This window comes from Danaus plexippus (genome assembly GCF_018135715.1).
Source record: "Danaus plexippus chromosome 9 unlocalized genomic scaffold, MEX_DaPlex mxdp_24, whole genome shotgun sequence".
NCBI lineage: Eukaryota > Metazoa > Arthropoda > Insecta > Lepidoptera > Nymphalidae > Danaus > Danaus plexippus.
In genome coordinates this window covers 3,253,031-3,261,349 of record NW_026869847.1, presented here as the reverse complement: position 1 = coordinate 3,261,349, position 8,319 = coordinate 3,253,031, and the positions used below count along the sequence as shown (strand labels likewise).

At 28.7% G+C, this 8,319-nt stretch overlaps 1 protein-coding gene across 1 annotated transcript in view; it reads left to right on the top strand.

Moving 5' to 3' along the window:
* The first annotated feature begins 369 nt into the window (after positions 1 to 369).
* Positions 370 to 8,319, top strand: part of LOC116767701 (patched domain-containing protein 3) — a 21,404-nt gene continuing 13,454 nt past the window's right edge. Inside the window, exon 1 of the mRNA XM_032658156.2 lies at positions 370 to 758. The gene's annotated coding sequence lies outside the window, so the exon portion shown is untranslated. The remainder of the gene's footprint in view (positions 759 to 8,319) is intronic.

Sequence of the window (8,319 nt, the reverse complement as noted above, 5' to 3'; positions counted from 1 at the left end):
CAAGTATAATATATTTTAGTTTAAACTATAAAAAATAAGGTGAAATAAAGACACATTTCATGTACAAGACATATTTTATATAATATTATCTAAACCGGCATCTGGTCTACACTCTCCGCCACCTGCGACTGTTAAGGGAAGTAGAAAACAAAAAGTATCGAGTTACTGTGTACTTCATGTACTTAAAACAAAAAACTAAAGAGCGTATTGTAACTTTAATCATACACTGCTTCCATTGCCAAAACCGACACGTGTTCAATCCGCATGCCATTTATGTATATAAAAATAATATACTTATATGTACGGCAATTCTTATAGAGAAAGCGAAAATAGAATCTAATTAAATTCCAACGACCACGTCTATCATTACAAAGTTACATCAAGCTGCGACGCAAACATTTTTCTATCTAAATAGTACCCGGTCAAAAAGCATCAAACGGAGATAGATGGCATAATGGTTGATAGGTTGGATTCCTACTTGACAGAGGACAAAAAGTTCATGGACTCATAAAGGATTAGGGTCTCGACGGGAAGCTACAAGTGGAGGTGGTCCTTATCAAAGGTTTCAACATTGTCAGAGTGGGGCAAGCGCGGGCTGCGCACTCCGCGTTCTACCGCAGTTGACGACGCAGCGCACGCGCCGTTCCAATTTAAAAATATGTTTCATTCGGTATTGAGGTGAAGAAATTTTTTTTGTGACAGTGACTTAGTGTTATCAAGGATTTTAGTTTTCCAAATCGATACATCTCTCCATCAAGGTATTATTTTTTTTTGTATTATTGCCGCGCGTTTTCCTTTTTGTACCTAATTTCAACACAACTGTAGCTCGGACAGTACTTTCACAGAGAATTTCAAACATAAATGTATATTATTGTGTAAAACGTTGATTAAATTCTAAACTAAACCAAACAATATTGTTATTGTGTGCTGCTTTTTAATAATTGATATAAAATTTTGTATCATATGATAAATTATTTATTTTATTTTTCGATTCGAGTGAAATGTGCATAGTAATAAGCAATGCATTTTATTTATACATAAATATAAAAGTATTTTTTTATATGAAACATTAAAATTATTGTAACGTTACTGATATATTTTTTATTGTCGAATATTGTTTCTTCAATTGCTTTTGTTGATTGCAAAGATTTTGCAATTTCAAAGTCAACATTACGTTCCACTTTTAAGGAGGTTACAAAAGAGGTTTTGAATTATATATTACTTTTATTACCTGAAGGTAATAAAGGTAAGTTAAATATAGCATATAATAATTGGTTTTAAGGATTTTTTTTCGAATAATAATATTATAATATCATTAACTAATAGTCGTTATATAGAATAATGTAGCGTAACTTATGTTTTATTAATTAATTCAACGTAATGAAAATTACAGATTATATATTCATTTATTTTTAATATCTTAAAATACAGATAAATTTTAAACATATAAACCAGCTTGGCCGTTTTAATTAAGCTAAACAACCGGTTATTTTAAATAATTAGATCACAAATGGTTTCATAAACTGCCTTAAGATTTTTTTTTTATTTTTTTGAAATTAGAATACAATTTCATTGTAGAAGAAATATTTTATATCGTAAAGCTTTTTCTTAAATCATAGTAAATTTTAGAAAACGACTTCACTCGTCTTAAGAAAGTACTCCCATTACTGATTACTATAGTTCATTAGAAATAATTTACCAAATAACAATACCCGAGGACAATGGTATATATAATTCAATATAAGATTCTATTGTTTTGTATAGGAATATCGGTCGTAGTAATATTCATTTTAAAGAAATTCCACTTGGCAGTTAAACGCAAACAATGGCGCAGGTAGTGAGCTGTTTATGTTCGGTGGAGATATTGACTTTACTCTCCTTTGTGGGTACAATGTTTGGATTGCTGGTGTCCAAGTATTTTATCTCGACACATGACCAATACTCGGATTTAAATCATTAACATTTTTAGATACTTATATAGATTTTTTTTTTATTTAATTGTGTGTTCCAAACGATTTTTATGATAAAAAAAATATCATTTTGTTCCTACATATTTAATAATTCAAAGAAAATTTTTATCAGACCATACACAAGAAAAACATCAAATTGAGAGGATGTTTCTACTCGTGATATATGACTATAGATTTTTTTTTGTATATAAAATTTACGAACTATCTTTAGTAGTAAAGTCATTTTCAAAATTTACAGCCGGGGAATCCCTTGGACAACAAAAAATGAGACCTTACTCTCTACCTGCTACCCAAAAAAAAAAAATGCTTTGGTATAAGCTACTTAAACCACTTGCTTTAAAATATTTCTGATAAAGAATGATGTTCAAGCACATTATATATTGATATTATATAACGCATTAAGGAAAAAATTCGGGCTTGCCAAGAGTTTTTTTTTACACTTTTTTTAAACGAGTTATTAAAAAAATATATAACACTAAAACATTAACATAAACTATTTAAGCGGAAACCGATTTACGATATATAACCTTGATTTACGAAGTTCTCAACATTAGGAGTAGTTTTTTTTATTACAATATTTCGAGTTATATACATATATTTAGCTTGAGCTCCCAATAAATGGTATTTTACTGAAGACACTAACATACTTATTTTTCAATATTATTTCAAGGGACTTATTAGGTATTTATATTGTTTTATTTACTAATTACGTTTCATAATCATACGTTTCATAGCCTTTGAATAATAATTTTCGATCGCTCGCATTTTATTAATCGATTATATGATTTCGGATTTGACCTGAATCGATTATGAATGAACGTCTCGAGATAATATTCTCAATGTTCAATGACAAAGCATATTTAAAGCCATTATTTTATTTGTGTATGTAACATTACAAAACATGTCTCACAACAACAGAAAAAATAATCCCACTTACTTCACATAATAAAAATGTTTCTGTGTAGGAAAAAGAACGGAAAATATTATCCAATCGCCGACGTAACTACCTTATTGAAAATGATCTATATAAAAATGTCTAGCTTGTTATTTTTCTCATATAATGATATCGATGAGTACAACGTGAGAGATGGAAACTCTGGGAAGGATTAGATAATATATTATGTAAACAGTACTCGATTGTTACAATGGAAGCCAATCTGGTTTCTGTAATGCGTAGTAATCTTATAAAACAGGTCGCCATAGACTGTTTTACAGTAATAATTAAAAAAAAAAAACAAACATAGAGCTTACTTATATCCCTGTGCCACGTTTGTGTAATCTACATTAAAATCATGTTTTATTACTGATAAGACTTCCAACAATTATCATGGCCAACAAGGTAGTATTTCTTTTTTGTGGAATCTACATTTTTAAACTGCATTTACTTCTAGCTTTTATTTTACTCGTTTGTTTGATTCTCCATTTGTTTTTATTCCTCATTCGTTCATAAAATTTCGAGCATTCGAACATCGAACAGAATAGAAAAAAATATATCCGTATCGTGTTGAAGCCCTCAACTACGTCAGAACTATATCAGAATGCATGTCGCGTATTTTTGTATAATTGGTGATACAGTATCGTTAGCAGTTAAGACGCATACAGCCTGATTGATTTATTACAAAAGTCGGTGACTTGATCAAGGTTAAATTGGAGAGCGTTTTTGTTAATTCGATTTAACTATTACAATTTTTATATTATTTTTCAAGGTTGATAAAGTTATCGAGACAATTTATTGCTAAGAGCCATTATAAGACTGGCTAATATTTATTAATGATTATGGCTTCTATTAATAAAAGTAAATCTTAATTCTATTCCAAACAGTGTATCAAATAAAGCTCTCAATATTATCGTGAAAAATATCCGTGAGATACGTAATTTTTGTTTTAGCATATAAATGAAAATATTAAAAGTGGTCACAAAATCTTGTAGTGCATGTTATATTACTTATTTTTCAAAGTCACCCGTTACAAGGCGAACATTGAATTAACACACACCAACACACTAAGTACAAAGTTGTATTCGCATAGTTCGTAATGATAACGAAATAGTAAGACAAAAAAAAATTATAGTCGTATATGCCATGGTATTTCTCATTCGAGCCATTGTTAAATTAATTAAAATACTTCCAACTAAAGTTGGAGTGATAGCCGAGGCGGATGCATCTCCATATGTATATCCGCAGTGTCACCTTCCATATGTTTTGATGGACACATTTTTTATCGGCTTTAAACAAAGATCGATGAGGTATTTTTACGGAAACGGTGAAGTAGGAAGTCGTTACCAAACAGACTGGGCCACTTGAAGCGGTTACGAACTACGAAGGATAACGCCTTTCTGTAGTTGATAATAAAAATAAAAATTATAAAAAATTGTTCTGATAACAAAGTTTTGTTTTATTTATTGATGTAGAATATTTATAGAAGCTGTTCAATTAAATTTTTATAAAATTTTGCTGTGAACGTGCACGCCTAAATAAGCACTTTCTTTTAGTTACTTAACAGGGCTTATACAAGCTTTTTTAAATCTTAATTAATAAATGAAATCTCAACTTGCAAGGCAGTTTTGGCGAGTGAAACTTTCAAGAAGCTCAGTTGCTTTTTAAAGTAGTTAAATATTTTCTAACTACTTATAACAATTATTGTGAATGAATATAACAGTGAATATTTGTAATAGAAAGGACTTAAACAACCATTTCACCGACATTTTCTTCATGGTTTTATTCCTGTTTCTTTTACAACAGATGTATGTACAATATATTCTTGTTGTATAAATTTAAAAAGAATTTATTATTTTATTATAAATATTTGAGCTTCATATAAGTTTTTTTTTTTAATTTATTAAAATGTAACCGAACTATCATACGTTCATTTGACAATCGGCTAAGAGTTCGATTTTGAGATGTGTTTATATAGAGGGATTAACAAAACTTAACTACATACGATTGTCTGTATTAATTTTCGCAATTAATAGTATTTTCAAGAATACATTAATGATTGCGTAAGTAAGTCACATAACACATCGACTTTGTTCTTCTCTAATTACCGTAAAAAGAAGACTGTTTCTTTAATTTTATATAAATATTAATTAATAATAGTTATTCAAATTTACAACACTTGAATGTTAAGAATATTTTAAACAAATCGATATATTATATCATATATTATTAGAATCAATTAAAGAAATGTGGTAAATTTATGAGTGGTGAATGAAAACTTTTTGGATTTGTAATGATATACCATATAAATAAATTTAACGTGAACGAATAGTCCTCCATTATACGCTCGCATGATCAGAGATTGTATAAATAGTTTTTATGTGCTCATATAAAAAATGTACTGTATAATACAGGTCCGCAATCATTTTTATGTATCCGATCTAATTATGATAAAAAAAATTCCAGCGAAAACTTATTATATCTAACAAAGGAACGATTGTCAAATTTAGCTTTGAATGGAACCTTCTGAATAACTATCTAAAATACCGTTGATTTGTCACCAAAAATACGACCCTACTTTAAAAAAAGTAAATCTTACTTTATTCTATTTTAAAATCAAACGGACATGCTACAAACAAAACTATACTTAGTACACTTAGTAGCTAAATTTTACTAAGTATATATATATATATATATATATATATATATATATATATATATATATATATATATATATATATATAAATATATACATACATATATATATATATATATGTATATATCAATTAGGTAATAGAAATAGCTAGTTACGGTTATATGAAAGCCTCATAGTGTACAAAGACTGAGTAAGGTGAACGGCGCACTATGTTAACTTCCTGTATATTATTTGAAGTAATTTAGCATACGAAATTACTTACATATAATATTTATATACGTATATCCAATTAGAAATATGTTTTGCAGAAATATAAATTATAAGATGAATGACATATAGTCAGCTTCATATAAATTCTGAATAAGAAATACACAAGCAAGGCCTTTAAAGCTAAATGTGTGAGCTTCGGAGTTATCAATGAAGGTTGTTTAATTTATAGCAGATATATTATTATTAATAATATAAATAAACAAGTCTCTATAAGCTGTTAAAATAAATGGGTCGAGGTAGATTTCATGTGATTGAAATTCTTATACAACCTTGATAAATGAGTGTAAAAAATATTCAAATATTAAATTTATTAACATTAAATTTAAATGGAACATTTGATAGAAAAAAACGCAGATAATAACAATTAATATATCTATAAAAAAACTATAGAAGTATATGCAACAAATTAAATTGGAATATCCGTCTGCCATATTATAAAAACGACTGACTGACTTAATTCATAATTCGTGATGGGTCATGCGTATAGTATACTGATATAGATTTGATTGTCATACGGTTTGCTCCGGCAAGCAGTACCTATTTTGAAGGGTAACAGGAACTAAGACGGGCTACTTTTAATGTAGAAATTTTTAATCTTTACTAATGTATTTAAAAAATACTTTTCCTCGCGGACGAAGCCACGAAGCGACTAGTGTATGAAATGTTAACTGTTTGAACTTGGCTATTTTGTAACTTCGCATTCTAAACTACAAACTGTAAGAAATATTTAATTGGTGTTCACTCTGAGGAACGATAAGGTTTTAATGTTACATCACGCTATCGCAGAAAATTGCGACACTGGTCATTCCCCTGTGTTAAATGTTAAGGAAAATGACTGCACGTATTTTATTTAGTTGTTTTCTTGACCCACATCAATCGTTTAATGCACGGTTTTGACTACACGGTCTTTTATCACCTAAATGTAACATACAATTTTTTGTTTACATTAATTTAATTTATTTAGAAAGACCCAAAATATTCATAATAATAACAAAGTGAAGTCTTTTCTGATCCCTTGACGAAATAGAGCATTTTACGGCAGTTATTTGATTTGTAATAAGTACCTAAATTGTAGAAAGGACGCGACACGAAACATTAACATGTTGTAAGCATGTCATTATGTGTTTGCGTTGCGTACATTCTTTTGATGTATCCTGTTTAAGTAATCAAATATGTTATTACTGGCTACTTCCCACAGTTGAAGCAAAATAATTATAATTTTTAATCTTTAAAGACATAGTAACTTCGTTTTTGAATAAAACCTTCATGGTCGTTTTTCTTTAAAAAAGACATGAACTTTTGACGGTAAGTATTGATAATTAAGAATCGAAAGACAAATAAAGATTTTTGTTCGTTCAAACTTATATTCATATTGAAGATTTGGATCAAATATATTTTGACAGTATCGTGATAATTAACGAATAAGATAAAAATTATAACTTTTTTTTTTATAAAAATATATTAGCATTACAAACAATTTCATATTTCCAGATGACTTTTAACATTTAGCGTTTAAATGACGGTTATAAATTTGAAAGTTGTCTTGAAATTTGTTAGCCGTTTGGTAAAGCAGTGAATGGCTTAGTGCTTGCATCTGTTTTGACGTAATGAATTCAATTCTTCAGACACTATAAGTATGGTGATCTCTTCCTCTTATATCGATCAAGGAAATAAGAAAAGTATTATCCTACTATACTTGGACGTACTATTAATTTAATTATATAAGCCGCCAGTCGCATTCGATATCCGCGCTTAAGACAAAAATGGCACCAATTTTGGATGGATAGCCTAAGTTTTTTGATGTAATTTTGAATAAATAAATAAATTAAAATTTATAGGATGTTATATTTGTGACACCGATTGATAAATGATCTACGTAACATTTTTCCTCTTTAATTGAAAGGTCAGATGACATCTTAATTTTTTATGTCACCGGGATGCAGGAAATTATTAATATAATGAAATTTCCAGTTCTTTCGTGTCATTGTCGATTAGCGTAGGCGTTTATTAAGTAATTTATAAAAAACTTACGTACATTAAGACGATTGCATCTTAATAGTTTGTCACAATTGAATAATGTGTCCGTAATGACAAATGATTGGCAAAAGTAGGCCGTCCGATTTGATTATTGGTTCAGAAATAACATTTTAAAACATCGGTTGTTGCTTCTTTATTTTATAGGGATCGATAAACTATTTAAAAATTCATAAAAATTCACAAATTTAATTATTTAAATTTCAATGATGTTGTATTAAAATATAAACTTAGCATTACACTCATTGTTTAAACCTTATGTTGTATTGTAAATTTGTAGCTGTGATAATGCACTCGAAGAGGTAACGGATCATAGGTCAAGAACGACTTTCACCGTTGCACGCATCAAGCCTTTAAAAAAGCCGACGAGACAGAGTATTGTTGTAAATAACATTGAATGATATCACAGTATGCGTTAAATTTTACAAAATCGTAATGATTGATTAGAAAGCAAA